General features: G+C 45.8%; 1 protein-coding gene and 1 pseudogene across 13 annotated transcripts in view; one reads left to right on the top strand and one right to left on the bottom strand.

The window, feature by feature from the left end:
• The window catches only part of SERGEF (secretion regulating guanine nucleotide exchange factor), a 194,543-nt gene that overhangs the window by 83,733 nt on the left and 84,841 nt on the right, over nucleotides 1-25,969 (top strand). The window lies entirely within an intron of this gene.
• LOC109455206 (proliferation-associated protein 2G4 pseudogene) lies at nucleotides 958-24,033 on the bottom strand (annotated as a pseudogene).

The following is a 25,969-nucleotide window of genomic DNA, read 5'->3' as shown; positions in this document are numbered from 1 at the left end:
GTGGGGTAGACTGTCCGACGTCACAATGATGAGAGATGTGACAGGGCTGGCCCTGAGATTCCCCGGATTTCTTCCTGCCAGGGTCTGCCTCCGGAGGAAGTGAATGTCAAGTCAGGCAGAGACTCCCAAGGACAACCGTTATGATCTGAGATCTAAAGAGGTGAACCCTGTGCCCGGACAGGAAAACATGCTAATTTTTTCAGGGACACAAAGAAAAGGAGTTGAAGGGAGCAGGGAGCCCTCCTGTGGGCATTGTGCCAGGCTGTTGGTGAATAACTGTGTTGTTCAGTTTTTGCTACAGCCCCACGAATGTATATAAACAGTTGGGGAAACTGAGACTGAAAATCATGCAGCTAGTAAACAGGAGAGTAGGCTTTGAAGCCAGGTCTCATCCCAGAGCTTACCTCAGCATGCTGTTTGTCCCAGGAGACTGATACACCCCCCTCCCCCCACTCCACCCCCGGGGAGATAGGTGAGTAAACACAGCAAGCCTCAGACCCGCCAGTGTGAAATGCCAACCCAGGAGCCAAAAGTCATTAATGAGATCTTTGTCAGCATGGGCTGTTATACTTAGGAAAAAAGCATGCTCTCCCAAAAAGGCTCTTACTGTGTTGTCTTCCCTGCTGTGGCTTGACTGTCTCTTCCTAGGGTTCTCCGAAAGCTCTGCGTAACCACATGCCCCTGTGGTCTCTGAGAGAGCCCTCCATCTCCCCCTGTCTGCTGGTGCCGTAATGAATGAGCCTGACATAATTTAGGCTGGCCTGCCGGAGCCCTCTCTGTGAGTGCGTGCAATCCGTCTTACTGCCAGAGTTCGTTGGGGCTCGTTTAATAATTGAAGGTCAGTGTTAAACGTTTCACGGTTGTCCTTCGTGAACAGGAGGGGTGTTCTGTACGTAAGTGATATGCCCCGTTTCCCAAGGACGCGCTGTTTCCTGCAGTACAGCTGATTCAGCACGTTCAGACGTCGTCCCGGGGTAGCTTAGATTTCGTCAAGTCCTCTTCAGGAGAGATCTCTCCCGTCTCATCTTTGAGAGCAAGCACGAGAGGTGCGTAGATCACCTCACTGGGAATTTGGAGTAGGGAGGGTGGGCTACGGAGACATGCTCAGCCACTTCCCACTGTGCTGAGAAGACAGTGCATTTTGTCATTTTAACGAAAAAAAAGAGGGGCTACTGCTGCAGGTGAAAATACCATCTGTTTGCCCACATGGGTCATTCTAGGCTGGTTCTAATTGCAGTTTCCCCAGATCATGTGCTCTTTCTTGCTTCCAGGCCTCCTCCCCTCCTCACCGTTCCCCACATTCTGCTGTCCTCTCTTCCCCTTTCCAGATCAGCTCAGGTCTTGCTCTCTCTCTGGGGGAAGAGCTGGTGTCTGCACAGGAGACACAACCCCCCCCCCCCACAACCCTTTGTGACTCGCTTTCTCAGCACTCATCCCCCTGTGCTGGAGTTACGTGTTTACTTGCCTTTCCCTGGTGGACTGAGCTCTTTGGGGATGATGGAATCATGACCCAATGGACAAATTGAGGTAGTTTGTAAATTCTGCTTCTGGGACAATAACGATAATAATTCAGGAAGAAAATTGGCATTTATTGAGGACCTCTTAGGACCCAGGAGCTGGGCTAGGTGTGCGATCTCATTTAACTTTCACAGCAGCCTTGGATCGTGGACGTGAGAGGTTATACAAAGAAGTCAAGCTTTCTGCAGTCTTTCATTGTCATCCTTTTGGTTTTGGACTGACTCATCATAAAAGACCTGCTTTATAATTTAATAATGAGGACTTTTGAAACTTTAAAAAAAAAAGCTTTAATTTTGCAGCCTCACCGTTTAGCATCGAGTACAGTAATGTATCAGATGACTGTCAAAATGCAGAACCAACTCTTTTGCTGGAAATAATTACACATTGCCAGTGCCGTTTATTTTGAGCTGCTCCAATGTGTTAGTGTGCTGCGCTGGAAAGCGAGCCTGTGCGGTATGGATGCCGCGGGGGCCGGGGGTCAGAGTGGCCCTGACACCAATTGCATATCCACTGGATGGGTGGTAAAAAGGGAAACAGAACACATCGCTTTGTTAAATACATTCCCCTGAAGGTATGTTTGTAATTTGAAATTGTAGACAGCTGGAAAAATGAGGAGCTGCTTTGCTAGAGAAGCTGGCCTTGATTCTTCATACTTGCACTGGAAAATGAAACCATTGGTTCTCTTGGTGACGCTGTGGTCAGAGTGCTCGTTTCCCAGGACCTGCCACACGTGGACTTGCCCCCCAGCCAGGCCGACTCTATGGTCTCGTGGGCATGATTGCTGTTGGCGCTAATCTCACATTTCTCACTGCCTGCTCATCACAGCCTGTCAGGTGGGCCGCTGTCCCCTCAAAGTGGGCCTGTCTAAAGCAAGACAGCCGGGCAGAGTGGAAGTTGGAATTGGACAGACTGACTGATCAACTGTGTTATTTAGGGAAAGTTGCGTTACCTCTCTGAGCCTCAGTTTCCTCATCTATAAAATGGAGATAATTTGTGGAACAATCACTTATTGAGTCCCTGTGCCAGCCCTGTTCAAGGCATTTGATAACTAAAAATCCTTGTGTTCATGGAATTTACATTTCAGTGAGGGAAGACAAGATATTAACCTGTAGACGTAATAAACAAAATCATATCCTATGTTAGAAGGCAAGAAATATGATGAAAAGAAGAATAAAGAGAGAGCAGGTAAGGTACCTGGGGAATTCTGCAGGGGAGCTGGGATACTTGGGTTGCAGTTTATAACAAGCCTCACTGAGATGGTGACATGTGAGCAAAGAGGTGGATTGGTGTGGTCCTTGGTGAAGAGTGACCCGGCATGTTCCAGAAACAGCAAGGCGGCTCGCATGGTTCAAGCAGAGTGAGCACGGATGAAAATCAGAGCCGAGGAAGTCAGAGAAGTAATGGCGATAATACCCCCAGGGTTTGAGGATTAAATGAAGTGCTATGTATACAGCACCTTGCTCTTCTGTTCGACTTCCCCATTATCCCCATGGTGTTGTCACTCTCGCAGCCCCACCCAGGCTCCAAACTTCAGTGAGACTTTGCCCGTTGCCAATCACTTGCGAGGTCCTGTAGCTGTATTTCTCTCTTCTGTCCTTTGCGTTTTCATTGCCTTCAGTCTGGTTGGTGGCCTCTCACCTGTCCGATCACAATAGCCTCCTAACCATTAGAGCCTCTGCCTGTCTCTCCATCAGCCTCCCTCTCCTTACCCACTTCCTTTCTACACCACGATGCGATGTTGAGCTGCTTTCTCCTGCTCATAACCCCTCAGAGCTGCTCATTAGTGTACTTATTTGTCATTCCTTTGTTCATACATTCCACATCTTTTGAGCATCTACTAATGCTCAAAGTCAGTTGAATTGAGTCTAATGGAGAAAGCAGACTTTAAAATAATTACAATACCCATTTGGAAGTGTTTGTTTCTACCCGAGCTTCTTTCGAAAAGGATTTGGAGTTCAGTGATTTATTATATAACATGATGAGTAATGTGAAGCAGCTCTTTATATCCGTACAGAGGAAAGTTCCGATCACTCAGCCTGGCCTTTAGCGTCTCCTCTGCTTAGGCACAGACCTGGCTTTCTAGTTTCATCCACGTTAAGTGAACCTTTTGCTGCAGCTGAGGGAATTACTTGCAGTTCTATCACACGACCTTCTCTTTCCACCTCAATGCCTCTGTTCACCCTCTTCCTTTGCCAGGAGTGCCAGTTTGGTCTATCCATGTTCTGCCTATCCTTCCAGACCCAACTTTAGATGGTACGTCCTTGGGAACTCTTTCCTGATCCTTTGGTCCTAAGTGATCTCTCCCTTCTCTGAACCGCCATTAACATTTCTCTTTTGTCACTCACCACTGTCCACCTTGAATTTTAAGTAGGTGTGTGTGTTGTTGTTGTTGTTGTTGTTGCTTTATTTCCCTTCCTGGACTGTGAATTTCTTGAGGCATGGATTATTTTCATCTTTTATCACCAGTAGCACCTGGCACAGCACCTTTTCTAGAGGAGGCACTCAGTAAATCTTTGCGTGAGGGAATGAATGGGTGCTTCCCAAGCCATAATGTCTGGGAAGGGTTTGCCTTGGAGGGGCTTTCTCTTACGCTGATAGGAATGGAGCACTAAGGAGCACTAACATCCTGGAGCCCAGATGTACCAACCTTGCAAGGAGCCGTTACTGTCTAGTGCTGTAACTCAGAATGCATTTTCCCGTAGAAGCCATGACGAAAATAGTTTCTGCAAACAGTCACATCCCTGTTCCAAACACTTGAGTTAGAAACACATACTTTTGGAGGCTTGCTCACTCATAAGTTGGGGAGTGCCTCTGTTTTGAAGTTGCTCCATATGTACCAGCAGGTAGGGAGTGTGTCTGCTCAGCCATTCTGTCATCGACTATCCTCAGGCACCTGGGGTGGAGGAAGGAACAGAGACCGAGGTCACCCAGAGGTGATCAGCTCTGCCACTTCTTAGCTGTGTGACCTTCAGCAAGTTCCTTTACTGCTTTGGTCCCCGATCTTCTGATCTGTACAACAGGAATTAAAATACCTGCCACATGGCTTGGTGACGATGAACAGGGTAACCTGTGTAAAGGACAGTGCCTGGTAAGCACTTAAAACACCATTGAGCAACAAGCAAAACAATGGTACATTTAGCTCCCTTTTCTCTTGTGTGTGTCTGAATTCCTGTGGTCGAGGATGGCGCTGCTCAGACAGCCCTGGGCAGGGCCAGGGTGGGCCTGGGATTCTGCATTTCTTAACATACCATGCCCCAGGGATCATACTTGGGCAACGTCAGAGCAATGGTTCTCCAACTATAGCCTGCCTCAGAATCACCTGGAAAGCTTGTTAAAACAGATTTCTGGGTCCCACCTCTAACGATGTCCTCATTCAGGAGGCTGGGGGAGGAGCCTGAGAATGTTTGCTTCCAATAATTTCCCAGGCGATGCTGATGCTGCTGGTTCTGAGAACCATTGTGCGAGGGGGGAACAGGGGTAAAGTTAATAAGAAAAAGGTAACTAGCGGTAGTTCTTCCACTCCGGGATTCTAGTGCTCTCTGCTCTTTTAATGGTAGATGTCCGTATGGTAACTACCGTCAACCAGGCTCTGGAAGGGCTTGTTAATAATTAAGTAACAATAGCAACCAGCACATACTGAGCCCTTGTTATGTGCCAGGCACTGTGTCAAGAGCTTTACATAGTTCCGCTTAATTCCGATAATAATCCTATGAAGTGAATACTATGATTTTCTAGCTTGGTGTTTTCTGTGCTAACCAATTCATAAGAATCATCTGATGGGCGTGCTTGCTAAAAATACAGACTTTGAGGTCTCTACCTTGCTGGTTTTCACTGGGAGGGGCCGAGTGCCTCTAGATGATTCTTATGATCAAGTAAAGCTGGAAATCTCTCCTCTAGTTAATCAGCTCACTGCTTGTCTTTCATCTATGCCCAATACAAACTTGCCAGTTTCAAAGTAATACCATATCAATATAACACAATGTATTTGACACTAAAAGTTATACTACGTCCAGTTTTTCTTTGATGATTCAGAAAACCCTTTGGGATCTCCACATGCCTCATTTTGACCAGCCTTCAACTGTAGAGGTGTGGGAAGGCTGGGCAATAGAGCATTCTACTTACCAGACGGCCAAGAAAGGCCATGCTGATGGTATAATATTTGGCTCTCTTATGGAGACCATTTTGTTTGGGATGTTATTCTAGGAAATTGGTCTTTATTGCATCCAGATGGATTCTGTGATTCCAGAAGATTTTGAGAAAAATGAAAAGAAAATGTTGTACTTGCTTATCTTCGGGCCAGAGCTTGTTTGCCCGCACCAAGGCCAGCTGGCGAACCATGCGCTGGCAGCCCATCCCTTCTACGTAACAGTCTCAGCACCTGCTCGTCTCCGTCCCCTGACCAGGGCCTTCAGCCCCTCTCTGCTTTTCCAGCTACCGTTCTCTTTCATAGGTTTCCCAGTGAGCCTGCAGTTGTGTGTTACATATTCACTGGAACCGTGGCTAAGGGTGGAAAAGGGGAAAGGTTTAGAGTTGTATTTACAGTTGGAAATTCACCAGCCCCTTGCCTACTCTGGGATGTCCTGTCTACCTGCCTCGATGAGGGTGGTGGAGTGGAGCGGTGGGCTGTGGTGAGGGTCAGGTTGTCTGTTAAATGCACCGTGTTGTAGCTCTCAGAAAGACCATTTGAAAGCCGAGAAAACTGAGTTTTCTGTAGTTATACTGGTGCTAATCTGAGTTACTTCTTGGGCCAGTTGAATTAACAACCCTTAAAATAATTTTCTGGTGCTCCTGGGAAAAGTGTTCAGTTTGATAGAATGAGCACTAGACAGGAGTCAGAACAGCTGGGGACATAGGTCACCTTGCCCTCTGATTTCTTCTGTGATCGTGGGCAGTTAGGTAATCACCTCTCTGGATATCAGTTTCATCTTTAAAATGAGGAAACTGGGCGTAGTGATCTCAGGATCAGCTTGATATTCTGTGATCTTGTGACAACCTATTCCCAGAAATATGTGCCATCAGGATAACTTGTCCCAAAATACAGTCATGTTCTCCCACTCAGCCAATATCTGTTGAGTATGAAGTGTGTTTCATCTGCTGCCCTGGGCTCTATGAGGGTTGCTGTATCCATAGATACGGCCCCTTGTCCACTCACTCACTCACTCACTCACTCACTCACTCACTCTTTCATTTGTTTATATAACAAACATGTGTTTATGTGCCAAGTGCTATGCAAAAGGCTGTGAGAGATACAAAGGTGAATTAGACACAGGTCTTGTTGTCAGGCAGTGTGCGCTCTTGAAGGGAGATAAGATGTATACACAAAACTGTTCCTAACCACTCTCTAAAAGCGGACAGCTTTTCTTCTCCATCTCCTTACCCTCCTCTTCTTAATAGCACATGTCACTTGACCTTATATAATTTCTTTAGCGTCTGTCTCCGCATCAGAATGTAAGCTCCGTGAGAGCAGGGGCTGTATTTTGATCACAGCTGTATTGTAATATCTAGAATAGTGCCCGACTCAATAAAGACTTCTTGAAATAAAATATCTATAAAAGGAGCTAGAAATTATGTGTCATAGAAGATATTTAGTTAAAGTGCTGTAAGGAGCTCCGTGAGTGGAGAGATCACGTCTAACCAGGGTGATGGTGTTTAAATGTGGTTGCACATTAGAAACTTTAAAAGATAAAATCAGAATCTCTGGGCGATGCTTGGACATCAGCGTTTTATAAGAGCTCCCCAGGTAATGATAATGGGTGGCTCAAAATAATGAGAACTAGAATAACCAGGAAAGCTTCATGGAAGAGGTGGGACTTGAGCTAGCTTGAGCTAGCATGACACAAAGTACAAAGGCAGGCATGACAGGCTGAGTTCAGGGATCAGAAGTAGTTAATTCTGGTTGGATTCTAAAGAACACGAAGGGAATAATTGAAGCAACATTACAGAGGTTGTTGACTGGGCCGGTTTGAATGGTCTTTGAATGGTACGCTTACACTGTGGGATTTGGGCTTCATTCGGTTTTGCCGTCAGTGAGAACTGTGAATGATTTTGAAACAGAAGTGATGCAATCAGAGCTCTCCCTGAATGCCCTTGGAGGCTGGCTTGGGAGCAGACAGGAAGAGCAGTCAGGAGGCGGTGCCGTGGTCTGTATAACGTGCTGAGCTTAAGGCTGCATCAGTGGCAGAGAGAAGGGTTGAGGTAGAGCCAGGCTGCAAATCCTGCCCGCCTTCCAGCCATTGGCCTCCTTTGAGGGCTCGTGCTGCAGTCACCGGCATTGCAGTGATTAGTGCCTTTTCATCGAGTTCAGGGCAGTCAGGCAGCAGTGGTATCCCTCCCTCGGTCGTGTCCTGTGCGTGACCGACGGACCCATAGGGCAGCTAGGCCTCCGTCCTGAAATGTCAGGCCACTGAATCCAGAAAAGCATTTCTACAAGTGGGACTTGGTACCCTGCCAAGCTGCCTGTGAGACCAAGGTTTCTGTTGCTTTCATACAGCCCTGTGTGTCTCTGCTTCATCTCTGGCTAACTTCAGCACCATGGACAGCATGGGGTATGCCTGGGACAGGTCAGCTCTCCCAATATCTGGAGCAGCTAATTTCTTAAGCTCTAGGTGTACGGAGGACAGCCTACCTTCCACAGCACAGCTTGGGCAAGGGCTGGGGACCCTGGGTCAGGGGGGTGTTTCCAGTAGCCTTGTAGCAGAATGCTCATCTACAAAGAACCGAAGCTTCCGGGGGTACCGGGCATCTGCGCAGCCCAGGACACCATATGTGTGGGGCTGCGGGGAAGGGGAGTTGGTGGAGGGAGGATGGTGATTGGGTCGAGTTTGCTGATACAGGTTTGTGCAGAGAGGACTGCCTGCCCTTGGCCAGATGCTGCCGTCGCTGGTGCATCCCCAGGGTCATATACTACCCCAAAGAACAGGCCAGGAGGAGCTGATAGTGTGGACAGTTTTCCTTCCCTCTGTTTTGCCAGGGCTGACCTCATTCGCCATCAATTTCAGAATGTCCGTCTCTCAGACATGCACAGACTTTACGGTTTGCAAGGGGCTTTCACACCCTTCATCTCACTGGCATCTCACAACAATCCTGGGAATGAATTAGGACAGGAGTTGCTGATCCACTTTACTGATGAAAAAACAGGCTAGGTTGGGGTTAGGTAGCTTATTCTAAAGTCATGTAGATATAAAGCATAGAGGCTGGGACTTGTTCGTGCAGGAGCCACGAGGCCACTTGTCAGGGCTGCATTACATAGAATTTACACACGTCGCAGAAGAAGTGAACGTTTAAATTAGGGGGTGACTTTGGGCAAGTCCTTTATTGTGTATCTCATTTTTGTCAGCTATAAAATGGGAAAAACAATAGGATTATTTGAAGGTTAAAATGATTGTTTATATATATCCAGTATGATGCCTAGCATACATTGGATGCTCAATTAGTTTCTTTAAAAAAAATAACTTTTTTCTTGAAATAATGATAGACTCACAGGAAGTTGCAAAAAATAGTACAGAGAATCCTGTATGCCCTTACCTAGCTTCCCCCATTGCTGGAATCTTAAGTATTATGTCGACAGTCTCCGACTTACAATAGTTTGACTTAGATTTTTCAACTTTACACTGGTGTGAAAGAATACACATTCGGTAGAAACCATACTTCAAATTTTGAATTCTGACCTTTTGCTGGGTTAGTGACATATGGTATGATCCTCTCTTGTGACGCTGGGCAGTGGCCTCGAGACGATTTTGCCTGATTCTAGGCTAATGTAAGTATTCTGAGCACATTTCAGGGAAACCAGGCTAAGCTATGGTGTTCGGTGGGTTAGGTGTATTAAATACATTTTTGACTTATGATATCTTTAACCTACAGTGGGTTTACAGGACATAATCCCATCATAAGTTAAGGAGTGTGTGTAATAAGTACAGTATTGAAACTAGGAAATTCACACAGGTACAGTACCTGTTGGTAACTAGTCTACAAACCTTATTTAGATGCTCTTTATCTTGTCAGATAGAAATTAGACGAGAGTGTTTCTGAGGGTTTTTTGCCCCAGCTCTGAAATGCTGTCTATAGTGTCCTCATTGTTTTTGGCTTTTCTAGAAACTTTCTTTTCCCTTGGTTTTCATGGCATGGTATACATCTCACATCTTCTCATTATTTCCTCTGTCTCCTTCACTGTCTGCCTGTCCACTATACTGTAGTTCTTAACCCCAGGTTCAGTTCTTAACCCCTGCTCTTCTCCCTGGGTTTTTTCCCTCAGATGGAATCTCACTTTCATCGTTAGCTGAGGATTCTAAAGTCAGTATTTCCACTTCCAGTGGCCAAGCCCCTGTCCAATTCTCTGTCTTTGGCTATTTTCTGATACAGCTTTAACTCATCATATCCCAAACTAAACTTGTCATTACTTAAACCCCACACTAGTGCCTTGCTACCTCTCCACCTAGCTTCATGTTCTGTCAGTGATTCAGTGTTAAAACTTCCCAGAGCTGTACGGGAAACTTGGAAGTGTTGGGTATGTTTGCTATTGTGATTGTAGTGAGAGTTTTGCTGGGTTTATCATGCATATGTCAGAACTTACCAAATAGTACATGTTAAATATGTATATATCAATCATACCTCAAAACTGTGAGAGGAAGGAAGGAAGGAAAGAAAGAAGGAAGGAAGGAGAAGGTAGGAAGGGGGGAAGGGAGGAAGGGAGGAAGGAAAGGAAGAGGGAGGAAGGGAAAGGAAGGAAGGAAGGGAAAGGAAGGAAGAGGAAGGGAGGGAGAGAGGGAGGAAGGGAAAGAGGAAGGAAGGAAGAGGAAGAGAGGGAGGAAGGAAGGAGAAGGGAGGGAGGAAGGAAGGGAGCTGCCTGAAGCCAGACAGCCTTGGTCTGACTCCTGGCTCTACCTCTCAGTCAAGTTACTCAGCCTCTCTGTGCCCCATCTCCTCGTCTGTAAAATGAGGACAATAGCAGTAACTTACTATATAGGATTTGGGGGGGATTAAGTGAGGTAATCCAGGCAGAATTACCTTAAAAGCACCTGGCACGTGTTAAGCTCTCCAAGTGCTTGTTGTGGTGGTTGTTATTGTGCCTTATTCATCTCAGGTTCACCGTGTCTGGCACAGAGTGGGTGTTCGATAAATAGTTATTGAATGAATGAATGAATGAATGAATGAATGAATGAATGCTGCCATAATCTTGAAGTGCTATTGTCCTTCCCCAACTTTTATCCAAATATTGCTGTTTCTTTAAGGTCCAGCGTAGGTTCTATGTGCTCTGTGAAGTCTTCTCCACCTACCTGAGCCCACAAGACCCCCTTGGTCCCCCTCTTCTCTCTCCTGCACTGATGTTTTATATTAGCACATTTGGTATTGATTCACAGCCAGATTTTTTGGGTCTTTTTAAAAAGTGGCTTCATGTGTACCTGTCTTTCCTCTCCGTCTACGTTGGACATCTGAGGGCGTGTATCACTTCTGGATTTTTTTTCTATATCCCCTTTGTGTATGCTGGGCATACCGTAGGTGCTCAGTAAAAGTGGAGTGAATGAATGCATGGTGTATGAGTCACAAGGTATTATGAAGGCTTCACGCAATAAGAAAAATTCCCATCAGTTAGCTCATTATTAAAACACACCCGGAACTTATAAAATTTAGTCCTGGAGGGAAATTTTCAGTGTGTGTAGGTGGCAAGTGGCAAGTGGTCCTAACTCTGTCTCTCTGATCTCACCTCCCCTTTTGGGTCTTGAGGGAGCTGTGGTCCCCATTTAACATTTTGGCCCCAGTTTGGACACTGCCCTTTCTCTGAGTCCCCTGATCCCAGCTGATGCAGGCTGGCACTGTTCTGAAGGCTTCTCTGAATGCCAATGAGGGAGGGATAGGGGGCCAGACAAAGGAGAGGAGAAACTGAAGCAGACGGGTTCACTCAGGCTGAGACACGTGGCCTCTTGTGCCAGAGCTTGGGCACAAGTCCCCTGACTCTGGCCTGGTTCTCTGGTTTCTAGCTCCAGCCTCTTGCCTGTGTGAAAGGTCCAATCGGAAAACTTACCTTCTAGGAGCTCCTTCTTGGACACCCTGGTGTTTTTGTGTCTAAGACCTGAAAACCCGGCTTCTACTCCTGATACACGTTTCCTTTTTCCAGTTTGAGAGGCACATCCGGGGTGATCACCATTCAGCTGATATGATACTCCATTTCCTATGGACATAGTTCTGGTTTATTCTCTATTCAAGTCTACTAGTACAGTGAGACCTCAGCCATATCAGCAGTAAGGCATCCGTATTGTGACAGTTACACAAAACAGCGCATTATTCTGTGCCCTCCCCGCGGGGCCCTCACCTAGCTTACAAGTTTGTCATTATCAGTGCCATTCCTTTGGATTAAGCATTGCCCTTTCCAGCAGCATCTCCTGCCGGAAATGGTGACATATTGCGTCACTCGTATCTTGGAGGACATTTATGTATCAACATGTGTCCCTCCCCTTCATAAGGAATCTAGAACAACTTGCAAGCACTCGATGCGTTGGGACAGCAGAGGCTTCCGGTCAACATTCAGGACAATATGTGCCAATTACATTGTTCATTTTGTTAACACACTATAGTATGTCTTATGTGTTTTTTTAAACAACTCTATGAAATGGATGTTAGGTGCCATTTTACCCATGAAAAATCGGAGCTTCCTAAGAGGAAGAAAAGGCTTGGCTTGCCTGGGGTCACAGAGCCGGCAAGTGGTGGAGCCTCCTGACTCCGGCTGGAAGGAGGTTCTTTCCGCTGCACCTCCTGGCTCCTCCTGCCAGTGTCTTCTCTTTGATCTGCCTGGGCTTGTTCTGGTTTAGCCTGAGGTGTTTCTGTGATTCCAAGCTAAACTATTTATTATTTTCTGTGCTGCTTCTCTATCTTTTGAGTCTTGGGAGAGTCCTATAGATTTCAGCAGGAAGACATTCTTGCATCTCAGACCCTGAGATTCTTCTGTGGCTGCCCGTGCTGACCGTGAAACTCCATGCGTCTCCCTTAGCTCCAGCTCCCACTGGTCTCTGCCTTTATTTTTCCCAATGCCAAGTTTATCCTTGGTCTGAACCTTAGACCCTGCTTTGTCCCTTACCTTTCTTCTCCTAACTATTCCATATGTCTCATGGTTCTTTCTTTTTTGATAGATTGAGACTCCCCCTCCTGTGAGGTAGACTCGTTTTCCCACATTTATTTATTTACTTATTCATTTGTTCATCACCTATTTTCCGAATTCCAATGTCAAGCACTATACTTAGGCATTGCGGGGTTCCAAGATGTTAAAACTTGAGGAGACCAAAGAATCCGGAGCCCTTTACAATTCAATATGGTGGTGTTTGTGAAGATAATAAAGTAGTGTTTGTGGGAGCAAATGATGAGGGACATGTGATCCAGATTTGGGGTGGGGGGAAGCAGAGAAATTTTCTTGGAAGACATCATGTCTGAACTGAGTCCTAAAGGATGAGTTGGATTTGGCTCGGAGTGCGTGTGTGGTGGTGGTGGTTGGGGTGGTAGGGAGACCAAGCAGAAGACCCAAAGCTGCATGTTTAGGGAAATGCAAACACTTCGGTCTACTGAAACAGAGATTATAGGAATGGTGAGGGAGGACGCAGGAGAGGTGATGTGGAACCAGACTGTGCAGGGCTCTTATTTTGTTCTGAAGGTAATGACAGGGTCATGGAAGGATCTTAAGTGGAAGAGTGACTTGTTTAGAATAGCATTTTAGAAAGATCGCTATGCTGGCAGGGTGAAGATGGATTGGAGAGAGAGAGACAGAGATAAGAAGCGAGTCGGAAGACAGTGGCAGTGATTGAGGCCCGCGCCGATGAGAACTTGAATTAAGGTCATGGCAGTGATAAAGGAGAGAAGTAAATGGACTCAATATAAGGGGGGTGGAATTTCTGGGGCTAGTAGCTGATTAGCTGTGCACACAGTGAAGAGGAGGAGTGTTATTTTGTCTCACCCTTACATTTGTCTGCCTTGCCTTCTCCTACGTGCAGTCCGTTTATTGTCACAAGAGAAACCTGATGTTTGATTCCTGATTGGCTGTTTACCCAGTCCCCTTCCCTTACCCCCCTCTCTGTGCAAGGTCCTTCTCCGTTGGCCAACCTGCCTTTATCACCTGGCTCATTCAGGTCTAGGGCATTCTTTCCGTTTTGGAAACCTGAGTGGCACCTCAGGTCAGCAAAGAGGTGTCACTCAAGTTTCACTCTAGGTAACCCTCACTCTTTCTCTGCGTGGATCACGCCATATTACAAGGGTGGCACCTGGGGAGGAAGGAGGAAAAACGTGACCTTATTTGCTGAGTTATGTCTAGAGGAGGAAGAGGCAAGTATCCCTCTTGCAGTTTTAGAATAAAATATCTTTAAACACAGTGGGGAAGAACACGTAACTAATTCCCATCAAATGAAAAAGAAGCCCAGTGTGGGCAGATTGAAATGCTCCAGGTTGGTGACACTCGGAACTGTCCTCTTTGTGGTCGTGCTGACAGGTTTCTTTTATGGAATAGACTGGAGCGTTAGCATCAGACGGGACCTTCGAGTTTCATCCAGTACAGCATCCTCATTTTGCCCATGAGGACTTTGGAGTCTCGAGGGGTGGTGTGGTGTGCCCAAGGTCACAATTAGCTAGTCGCAGAACTGGGACCAGAATGGAGCCCTCCAGTTTAGCGCTTGTTCCACTAGCCCCATGAAAGTACATGATTTATTTTTTGGTCATAAGTTTGGCAGTTTGGCAGTCTGAAGAAGAAGAGACTTACAGGCCATTTTAATGGTAGACTTGTTTGATAGCCCCCCCTTCCCCCCAAGAGGCTGTGAAGAACTTGTCCAAGGTCACAGGGTGAGTGAGGGTCTGTACAGGAGCCTCCAGACTTGTAATCGAGTGCTCTTCCCAGCACAGTCCAAGGTCTCATGCAGGGCCCAAGACTTGGACAGGCTCCAAGGACATTGAACGGAATGATTCTTCAAATGCATCACAACCACAGTTGATTTCATAAGATCCAAAAGACATGATTTCCTTCTTTTTTCTTTTTTCCCTGAGTGTTTTTTTTGATTATTTGATAAAAGTGGATGGTTGTGGAAATTACGTCAGTTTAATTAGGCTGCTTGACACAGTACTTTTCCACTAAATTTACTAGGAACTGTGAATTTGTTGTAGCGAACTGCACTGCAGGCTGCAGTATCTGATTGGCATGCCAGGGGCATCACTAGCGAACCGCTAAATAGAGATTGGGGAGAAAACTGGGTCAGAAAACAGGCCTCCTGTACCTGCAGCCTCTGCGGAAGGCGGCGCACAGGCGGCAGGTGGCCACAGCATGGCACTGTCTCCCAGAACCTGAGCCAGGAGCACCCCACCTCCCCAGGCTCTGCACCGCAGCCCCCCACCCACCCTTTCCTTTGCAGGCGATTGTTCCTGTGGCCATTTTGCTTTCTGTTTCTCTACAGGACCACAAAGCTTTTTATAACTGGCTGCTCATGAATGGCCTTTTCTCAGTCAAAAAACCAAAGGTTGGTTCAGACGGAAAGTCTTCATTAGCCACTGGTGTTCCAAACCCTGGAGCAGGTCTTTGACTTCCCAGAGCTGGGTTTGTCAGGGCCTGGAACTCGCAGTGAGAGTTCTGCTCAGCGATGACGAAAGGGTTGTAATGCCCATCCCCCCTTAATATCTCATTCATCTCTGAAAGTCTCCGTGCTCAGCACTGTGACAAATCGGGGGCTCCTTGAGGGAGGAGGAGTGAGCGATTATGTCAAAAGGGTTGGGGAAACTTCTTGAAGGCAGTGCCATTTGAGTTCGTCTGTGAGCGATGAATTGGGTCAAGACAGGAAGACATGAGAGGAAGGCGCTGGTGGCCTGTGCTTGTCTCAGGACTGCCTTGTGGAGGCCGGACACCTCCCCGGTCATCTGGGGCTGGAACCTCTCAGCATGTCAGAGTTGCCTGGGACCCTGAGGAGCTGTTCATCGAGCTCCTTGTTTTACAGACAGACAAGCGAAGGCACAGAGAGGAAGGGGCAGCAACACAGGCCAGCCCAGTGCTATTCGAACCACACTATGCCCAGTCATGCACTTGTCCTCATTTCTAATGGGGCTCTGAGAGCAGCCGCTGTCTCCTTCGAGATTTCACTCCTATCATCCTCTTTCTGACTCCTGTCATGTGAACTCAGAGATGCCCAGCGGTCTCCACCTGTAAATTACCCATCAGGAAGGGAACCTGGATCCTGCTGGCTCTGGATTCCTAGGTCCCTCGGATCCCTGCTAGATAACTGTATCCCTTTCCTTCCAGGCCAAGCCAGATCGAGCCAGGCCTGGTTTTGCAGTAGGCCGGTGCCTCCCCAAGAATGCTTGGTAGGAATGGGTCTTGCCTCAGAGTGAGGGCACAAATTCTCAAAGTCAGAAAAGCTGAGTGTGGCAGGAATCCAGGCCATTGTACTTTTATGTTATTCTGTGAGAAAATTGGGCTTCTTTTGACTGAAAATTGTTTTCAATAAAGAATACTTAAATTTACTGAAATTTGCTTTAAAGATAACTTTTGTTAGACCATTTTAATTCTGTGCAGCATCTCTTTCTCTTTTGGGGAGAAATCAGAGGGTGGGAATAAAACAGTCTCCACAGTAATTTTCCCTGGATCGTTTGAATGGTCTCAGTTCAAGGAATTCTGCTTTTGGACCAAGTACTGATGTTGCAGTTGAAAGGCAGGAAATATATACCCATGTTCTGATAGGTGTACCAAAGTTTGCTAATCAAATGAGCCATTTACACAGGATCTTTCAAGGCCAACACGTTTGTGAGACAGTTTATAATTCAAATGCCAGGTGGTCTTTGGCTTGAGCTAAGTGAAGGCGAACAGAAGAACAAGCCCATTAGAATAGTTGTCAGGCATTCCAGCTGTGAAAGTCAGATTTTGGTGGCTTTGGTAGTCAGGTGGCCAGAACAGACCCAGTCCTCCTTACAGCAGAGGTTTCTTTATTTTATTTTACTTTATTTTCATTTATTTATTTATTTATTTATTTATTTATTTATTTATTTATTTATTTGACTCCTGATTTTATTATTCCGTTTCTCTTTTCAATTTAAAGTAGTCTTTGATGACTGGGAAGCCTGGCCTCCCAAGACCAGAGTCAGTTGGAGCTGGTTGTTGTTGGAAGGGGGTTGGATTGGGGGACTGGGAGGGGGGCAGGGAGACCCCCGCTCTGCTGGTGGTCCTGGGTGGAGAAGACAACTGCATTTCACAGAGCCTGGGGTGAGGTGGGAAGGGGATGAGGCAGGAGCAGCAAGCTGGGGAGATGGGACCCACCTGTCCCCAGCTTCATTCTCTTCTAATGTTTTCCCACTGGTGGCATTCTCTGCGGTCTTGGGAGCCTTCTTTTTTTTTTTCTCTCTCTCTTTTTCTGGGTTTTCCCGCTAGCAGAACTCTGGAGGGAGGGCCTTTAGCTCTGCATCCTGGGCTTCCATCTCAGACGCGTGTAAAGGTCAGGCTCAAAGGGAACATCAATTATCCGCATGGGGCCATTGGGCATGAGCAGAACTGTGCACTTAACTGGGCTCACCCTCCTTCTCATAAAGAACATGAAATGGTTGCAGCGGTTCATGTTTGGCGCACTCACCACACCCATCCGGGCCTTCTGCTCATCTTCAAATGCTCTTCAAGTAAATGGCATGGCAACAAAATGCCTGTCGACCTCCCTGAAGAAGGCACATGAAGTTTTTATTTTCAGGCCATACGGTTTAGAAGGATCTCGTTTGTAAATGGTGGTTCTCTGTCCTGCACCTTTGGCCTTGCCCTCTCCTGAGCTGATGAGAACACCCACAGCATATACTTCACGTACCTCAAATCCAGCTTTCTCCTGGTCCTTCTTCTGCGGGTCTGTGGGATTCTGGGTAACAGTCTCCTCTCCATCAATGGCACGCTGCTTCAGTTGGTGTGACAGCACACCTTCTGTTGGCATGCACTTAAATGAGTGGGGAACTTTGTTCCAGGCTTCTGTCACTTGTGTGATCTGGTGTCCAGGTTTGACCAGGCGCAGGGCAGCTTCAGCACAAAGGTGAGCTGCCTCAATGACATCTCCTTTCCTCCCTGTTACTTGGGTCCCCGGAGCGACATCAACCACAAAAGTGTGAGCCACATTAGCAATGAAGCCATCCACATGGACCCCAAGGTCACTTTTTACCAAGTCACCTTCCTGGAGAATATAGTCCTGGTCACTCTTCAAAGGGGAGAAGTGATATACACAGTTACTTACTGAAATGCTGGTGGGAAAGGCAATACCTTTCTCATTTCTTTTTCTTTCTTGAAAATTTTCCCTGTCTCTTCCATAATCATGGCATCACCTTTGTCACACAAGCTCAGTACCGACACACCTGAGCAGGATGCTTCCACCAAAGACCGAAGTACCCGGTTGGCAATGTCGCGCCCCCCCCTCCCCCATACTTGGTCACGACCAGGTCCTCGGCGATGGTTTGCTCCTGCTGCTCGTCCTTGCCGACATCTTCCAGCCACCACCACCACTGCAGCGTCGTCCCCCGAGCTGCCGCCTCAGTCTCCCTCCCAAGCCACGGGCAGTGGTCAGAGCCCCTTTGATTTGATTCGTGAGGAGGAGAGTGGGAGCAAAAGCCCGAGCAAGCAAGAGAGCGGGCGAGAAGGCCTATTTTACTTTATCTTAGCTCAGAGCAGGTGGTTTTAAATACGTCTAAATAATTTCCCTGGGTCTTGGAAGGATACATTCAGTTGCAAATTAGTAGGCCTTGCATCTAGTCAGTATTTGCTGAAAGAAAGAAAGCAGAAAGGGGAAGACAGGGAAGGAAAGAAGAAATGCTTCTTCATACTTAGGCAGATTTCCACCCAGAGGCTGTCACATTCATAGAAATTTCCATATATTTTCATTTTGGGGTCATACTAGGACTTGTCACTAGAGTGAACGTCATCTGAACAGTTCTTAGAAGTGATTGGAATAGAAAGAGAAAAGCTGAAGTGAGACCGTAATCTGAAGTTTCTCAAGAGTCACCTGTCTTCCTTGCAGGGTTACGTAAAGGGAAGCGAAAGGCAGGGCTGCAGTTCCAGTGGAAAGCCTCAGCGGGGTCAGCCTGGTGTGGTGGCCCTGAATAGTCGTTTCTGAACTCATCCACCCCTGCCACAGCCTCTTTGGTCTTGAATACCTAAGAGTGTCCTTAGTCCTCAGCCATTCATGTTAGCTGCTGCCAAGGGGGCAGCTTGGAGAACCCAGACTCTTCTCGCTGAGGTATAGGAGATACAAAACCAGCATAGGGTCTAATGCAGTGGGCTTCTTGCATTTTCTCCTCTTCCGTCTGCGTTGCTACTCCCCCAGACCTTGGGCACTTCCCTGAATGTCCTCCTCTGGCCCTAGATGCCCACCCCTCTGTTCTGGGTGGAGAGCAGGTGCGGACTGCCTGCTCTGGCGCTTTGTGGTCATGCAGGCCTTGAAGCAGGGATTTGTAGTGTTCACTGCTGATGGCGGTTGTCGTGTCCCTGAAGACCATCCACAGAACATGGAGACGCCCCTCCTCTGGCCGTGGCTCTCCTCTTGCCCACTTTGGTGACTCCCCATTCTGAGGCTGGTGAGGAAGCTCAGGGCAGCTTCTGTGGGCCTCTTCCTTCCTTTCATATCTGCCCATTCGATTATCAAATACTACGATTTCTCACCCCTGCAATTTCCCTCATATTGACACCCATCTCACTTTGTTGTCACTGGAATGATTATACGTAAGCTCTTCCCACAGCTCTGCTCTGGAAACGGCTGCCCTGGTTGCAGTGCTCCAGTGTCAGCTTCCCCTGCTTGCTGCCCGGGCCCCTCATCATTTACTTGTTTGCATCTCAGGCTCTTATATTAAATGTCCATTAAACGTTCTGTGATCCATCCACAGCAACCTTTTCAGAACAGAGAGGGAAAAAGCAAATATCTATCTTTTCTCTTGTCATTTCTCTCAGATGAATGAATTAAATATTTTTATTGCCTTGAAGATTAATTATCTTCTGTGCCTGGGACAGCTTTCATATTCTAGCTGTATCTTCTTGTGACCTGACAGTTGGAATATCTGCCCCCATTCTCAACCTGTGCTCCTGCCAGGTTTCTCCCCATGTCATGTAGATTTCTGCAGTGAGTCACAACCTATCGCTTCAGAGAGAGTGGAGTCTGACCTTAGGAAGTGGATGAAGTACCGAGTTGTAGATCTTAGAACTGAGAGACCTCCTGAAATCTTCTGGTCCTTTCTGGCACATGAGATAGTATTATCACACTTAACAAATAAAACACTTGAGACCCAGAGAGTTTAAGTGACTAACTCTAGGTGACCTAGCTCATAAATTTTGGACCCTAATACCAGACTAGATTTTAGTCCTCATATATTTTATCCTCTCCGTGTAAGCCAGCTCTTTATGTAAGGAAGGTACCAACTCTCTGAATTTCTCTTTGCAGATAAAACAATTTGGGACCCCTTTGGCAGTGCTATGCCTTGTCAGCGTAAGGAAGGAAAAGCAGACTAGAAGGAGTGACCTCCCAGGCAGGTGACGTCTGATGGATAGAAGACACCCCCTTTCCCTTGTTCCCCAGAGAGTTCATGGGGTCAGCGTGTGGGACACTGTCCTACATGACACTTGTTCAGTGAATCCTTGTAGGCCCTCGTGTACAAAAGGAGGTTTTTGTTTGTTTCTGAAGTGGTTTCTCAGCCCCCCAGGACCACTGAGCACTAATTCCTCTTTTCTACCTGTGTTGCACCTCAAACTAAAAATGAAAACCTGTGTTCGTCCTGCACATGCTGCTCCGCCCATGCTCGCCCACCTCCCCGCTGTCCCTCAGGTCTCCCGGGTGTTCCGTTCTCCATCACCCAGGCGTGGAGTCCTCTGTGACTCAGCTTGGTAAGCGTTCTCCGGTCCCTTCCTCTGTCAGCTTTCACCAGCCTTGTCATTGGTGTTCGGTGGACGTGCCTTGCAAATCCAACCATTCCTGTCTGCTCCCTTGTGGTTGCCAGCAGCCACAACCAGGCGTGTGTGCCCTCTTTCCTGGACCGCTCCAGCCGCCTCTAATGATCTGTCCCAGCCTTCATCTGTCATGCTCCGTGCTGGACTCTAAAGACTGCCCCACTTTTGAATGTAAAACTCCCTGACGCTATCAGGTGACACATTCAGCTCTTTCACAGTCTAACCCTCCATCCCCAGTAGGAGTTGTTCATCCAGTCAGACTGGGCTACTCATGTCTTCTGTATATTTAGTGAGTCTTTGGTCATTGGTTTCCCCCATCCTTCTCTGCCTCCTTCAGTGAAAAAAATACAATAACATTTCTTTGCAAACTATAGAGCATGCAAGGTTTTATTTGTTCAACAAATACTCAGCAATGTGAAAAAGAATGGGGTTTTGAATTTGGTGACTGCCTACTGTGTGCTGATAGTTTGCATAAGTTCTCTAAGTTAATCCCTTTGATATTCCTGTGAGTTAGGTTGGGTTATTTTCCTATTACAGATGTGGGAAATGAGTCCCAAAGCAAAGAGCCTGTTCTCTTCTGCTGCTGTGCTGTGGTCCTGGTGCCAGAGGTGGAGTCATGGGGAGGAGCTAAAAAGTCTCTCAGCTGACGGGAGGGATAGGATGTGCACATAAACAGCTCTCACGGAAGAAAATCCCCTTGTCCTGGGAACTATAGATACGGTGCTATAGACAGTCTGAGGGTGATGACATTTCTTCTAGCTGGGGGGTGAGGGAGGACTTCATGGAGAAGGGAGATTTCCACAGAGTGTGAAGGATGGGCAATGTTTTGACAGAAGAAGCTAGGAGGCCAGGACAGGAAGAGAGGGACTCACGTGGACAGAAGCCCAGAGGGGACCACCAGGGAATGGTCCACTTTGCTTGGAACACAGGCTTCTTGTGTGGGGTGATTCGGGGGGGTGGTATCATTTGCCAACGTGAGCTGTAGCCTGTTCATAGATGGACTTAAATATCTGGTTAAAAGATCCTGGTCTGTTCTGTAGGCACAGGGGAGCCATTAGCAGATTTTGACCAGGGGAATTGCCAGTCAGAGCTGAGGTTCAGAAAGGTTACCTTGGGCCCCCAGTGAATTGCAGAGAAGGGGAAACAACAGAGAGAGGAAATAATTAAGCTATTACAATTGTCCAGTACCGATGTTCTGAGAGCCTGAAATAGTGCAGTGACAATGAGGATGGAGAAGAGAGACAACGTGAGCAGAACCAGGGCGACAGAATGACAGCCCTTGGCTATTGGCTGGACTTGGGGAGTGAGAGGAGGTTTCACGATTCTAAGGTGACGGAGGGTGGGGATGGCAGCACAAACAGAAAGAGGAGGGTCAGAAGGCAAAACAAACTGGGGTGGGGTGGTGGTAGATGGTTCATTCCGTTCTGTGTGTGTGGAATCTTAGGTGCTGGTGAATTGCCTGTTTCACACCTGTGCTCAGTGCCCTTCATCACTCCTGACACCACCATTCCCGATCCCCTCTGTGCATCCTCTTTCTCCATCAAACATTTGGCTGCCTTTTACAGTCTAGCTGAATGAAGCCTTCCAGGGGACCTTGTTTATCTATCAGAATTTCTGATGTAACATCCATGCCACTCAATATTTCCTGAGTCCAGGCTCCCCAGCATGTGTCCCCGTACACATGAATACACCAGGTATATGTGAGGCGAGCACCCAGAGGTTATAATGGACATAATCACAACAGTGGTTCACGTTTGTGTGAATGTTGACTGTCGACAAAGCACTTAGAATGGTCAGAAGTGTGTTGCATTTCCCTACCGGTCCCTCCAGATAGGGTCACTGAACCATTGACTCAGTGAGCTGAGAAGGTTGTTAGGGGGAAAATGGTAGATTTTAGTTTAATAATAATGGCAGTTGAAGACCTGAGCACATATCAAATGGGAAAATTGGGATGATTTTTAGTTGCTGTTAAGTAGTCGGACTCTTAGAAAGAATGATTAAATTTAAAAATAAGTTCCAGGTGGTATCAATGCTGAGATTGATGCTTTGTGTGTATTAACGATAAAGACTCTTAGCATTTACTTGGCACATAACACTCATTAAGTTGGATTATATTATCACTGATGGAAATTTTGAAATCGTAAAAGGAAAAAAAAGCACCATTTTTTAGAATAGGACCAGCATTTTGATTAATATGGAAACATATACAATGCTTTTAAAGTGCCCTATAGAGGTCTAAAATCATTGTTAGTTGATGAACACAGAAATGTTTTGTTTGCTCATAAAATTATCGTTGCTGACACAGTTAGAGAGAATCAAATTCAAAAGTGAATTTGAAGAGTTTTTCTCTTCTAATTTTTTTTTTTAATGAAAGATAAAATAGGTGTGAGGGTAAAAAGATTTCTTCCTTGCCTCTAAATAATTTCCCACTTGCCCTTTTGTTTCTTGGGGCCGTCAGAGCTCCAATGGACAAATGAGCAAGCATGTAAGTGAACTAGCATGTAAGTGTCTACGATTAAGTTCATAAACTTTTTGCAACGATATTGCTAGCCTTTTTTGATATTAGAGGGGTTATTCATTATGAACTTGTACCAACTGGACAAACAGTTAACCAAGCTTACTATTTGGAAGTGCTGAAAAGGCTGCGTGAAAAAGTTAAACGACCTGAACTTTTCACCAACAATTCATGGCTCTTGCATCATGACAAGGCACCAGCTCACATGGCACTGTCTGTGAGGGAGTTTTTAGCCAGTAAACAAATAATTATACTGGAACAACCTCCGTACTCACCTAGTCTGGCCCCCAATGACTTCTTTCTTTACCCAAAGATAATGGAAATATTAAAAGGATGACGTTTTGATGACATTCAGGACATCAAGGGTAATATGATGACAGCTCTGATGGCCATTCCAGAAAAAGAGTTCCAAAATTGCTTTGAAGGGTGGACTAGGCACTGGCATCATTGTACATCTTCCCAAGGGGAGTACCTCGAAGGCAACCTTAGTGATATTTAGCAAGGAGGTATGTAACACTTTTTCTAGGATGAGTTCGTGAACATAATTGCAAGACCTCGTATTTTACCCAAGTACTACCTTGTTTCCCTGAAAATAAGACCTAGCTGGAAAATCAGCTCTAATGCTTCTTTTGGAGCAAAAATTAATATAAGACCTGGTGTCATGTTATGTTATGTTATGTTATGTTATGTTATGTTGTGTTGTGTTGTGTTGTGTTGTGTTGTGTTATGTTATGTTATGTTATGTTATGTTATGTTATGTTATGTTATGTTATGTTATGTTATGTTATGTTATGTTATATAAGCCCCGGTCTTATAGTAAAGTAAGACCAGGTCTTATATTAACTTTTACTCCCAAAGACACATTAGAGCTGACTGTCCGGCTAGGTCTTATTTTCAGGGAAACACGGTAAATTTAGGTAGTTAAATTCAATCCTCATGATAGACCTGTGAAGTTATTGCTAAAATGCCAGCTATGCAGATGAGGAAATTGAGACTTGGAAAGTCTTAGTAACTTGGCCAAGTTCACAAAACAAATAGGCGGTAGAACCAGAAGTTAAACCTACTCTCACCTGGACTGTTGCAGGAGCTTCTTGACCATCTGTGATTGCAGAGCTCATGGTCTCTACCCCCTGCCATGTATCCTTCCTGCTGCATGTGGTACAAGGTGGCAGCTTATGTTTACAGCTTCACTCACGTTAGAGCTGCTAGAACAAATCATTCATTCAAAAACATATGACCTCTGTTTTACTTGAAGATAGGGCCAGATTCCTGACTTCCTCAGTTATCATTGCTGGCTGCAACTTATTTAAAATAATACTTTAAAAAATAGTGTTAATTATTGTAAATACTCACCTCTCCAAGTATGGCTCTGTATAAATGGGACATACCATTAAAAGGAACTTAAAAAGAGAAATCTATGTACCATAGTGCTTTGAAAACTTGATTACTGCCTTTGGAATGTATGTTTCAAGGTTTTTGATAGAATATGCTTTTGATAGAATGTTTACCCACATTAGGGGATAATGGGGCCCTCAGAGATTTTTCAGAGGCAGAGAGAGAAATGAATGTGCAATGGTGTGTTTTGTGAGTGGACCTTCCCGGCTCCAGTGCTGGGCTGAGGGCAGAAAAGTCAGACGGGAAGGGGATGTGACCAGTCAACCCACCCACCCCAACCCCAGCCTTTCTATCACTATAAAATCAGATTTGTCTTTCTTTTTCTATCACTAAAACTCAGATTTGTTTTTCCTAGAGTTTCATATTAATGGAATTATACAGTATGTACTTTTTTGTATCTGACTTATTTCATTCAGCACAATGTTTTTGAGATTCATCCATGTTATGTGTATGAGTAGATTGTTCCTTTTTTATTGATGAGTAGTATTTCATTATATGTTGTCCCACAGTTTGTTTATCCATTTGCCCATTGTATTAGTTTTCTCTTGCTGCACAGATCACTACAAACTTGGTGGCTTAAAACAGTATCTCTTTATTAGCTCATAGTTCTAGACCTCAAAAGTCTGGGTGGCCTCAGCTGGATTTTTCTGCTTGGGATTCACAAAGCCAAAATCAGGTTATCAGCTGGGCTGGATTCTTATCTGGAGACGCTAGGAAAGAATCTGCTTCTAAGCTCATTCAGCTTGTTGGTATATTTCAGTTCCTGTGGTTATAGGACTGAGGTCCTGTTTCCTTGCTGGTGGTAGGCCCAGGGTTGCTCTCAGCGATTAGATGATGCTCTTCAATCTCTGCACATGGCCCCTTCATCTTTAAAGCAATGGTGCCTTAGATTCTTCTTGTGCTTTGAATCTTTCTGAATTCTCCTTCTGCTATCAGCCAAAGAAAACTCTCTGCTTCTAACGGATTCCTGTGACTAGAGAAGGTCCACCTGGAGACAGCCCCTCCTTATGTTTTTGGCAAATTTTCATTTTTAGAATGGTCTTTCTGATATTAAGCTGTACTTTGGCATTTTAAGCATTTCTATCCATTGATCTTTCTGCCTTCTCATTCTGCAACCTGATTTCCCTTCTCCCTGTCCTGTGGCCCCTGTAACAACCAAGTTTCTTTAGATTGAAAATACTCATGTCCCTCCTCTATACATCATATGTTATAGCATAGCATTAAGTGTACTTGCTAGAATCACACATAGCTGGATTTAAATTCAGCCATGCCACCTACTAACTGTGATATTGGACAGGTTAACACCTCTGAACCTTGGTTTTCTTACCTGTGCATGCGTACCTTATAGGATCGAGTCACGGGTTAAATGAACTAACGCATGCAAAACATTAAGCACCTTCCTTGTCATATTATAGACACCCAATATATGTTAGCCATTCTTATTATTTCAGTATTCTTACCCTTTCCTCATTTTGTTGTTCTTCTGGATGTGATCTGTTTTGTCAATGACCCTGATACAATGTATGTATGACTTGTGCAAGTGCCTTGAAAAGGTTCATAGCCCTTTATTCAGTAATTCTACTTTAGAAAATGTATCCTAAGTATATAATCAGAGATGTAGGCAAAGATTCTCCAAAAAT

The sequence above is a fragment of the Rhinolophus sinicus genome, chromosome 14 (genome assembly GCF_057876585.1).
Source record: "Rhinolophus sinicus isolate RSI-liver-muscle chromosome 14, RSI-T2T, whole genome shotgun sequence".
NCBI lineage: Eukaryota > Metazoa > Chordata > Mammalia > Chiroptera > Rhinolophidae > Rhinolophus > Rhinolophus sinicus.
This window is presented reverse-complemented; position numbering and strand designations above follow the sequence as displayed.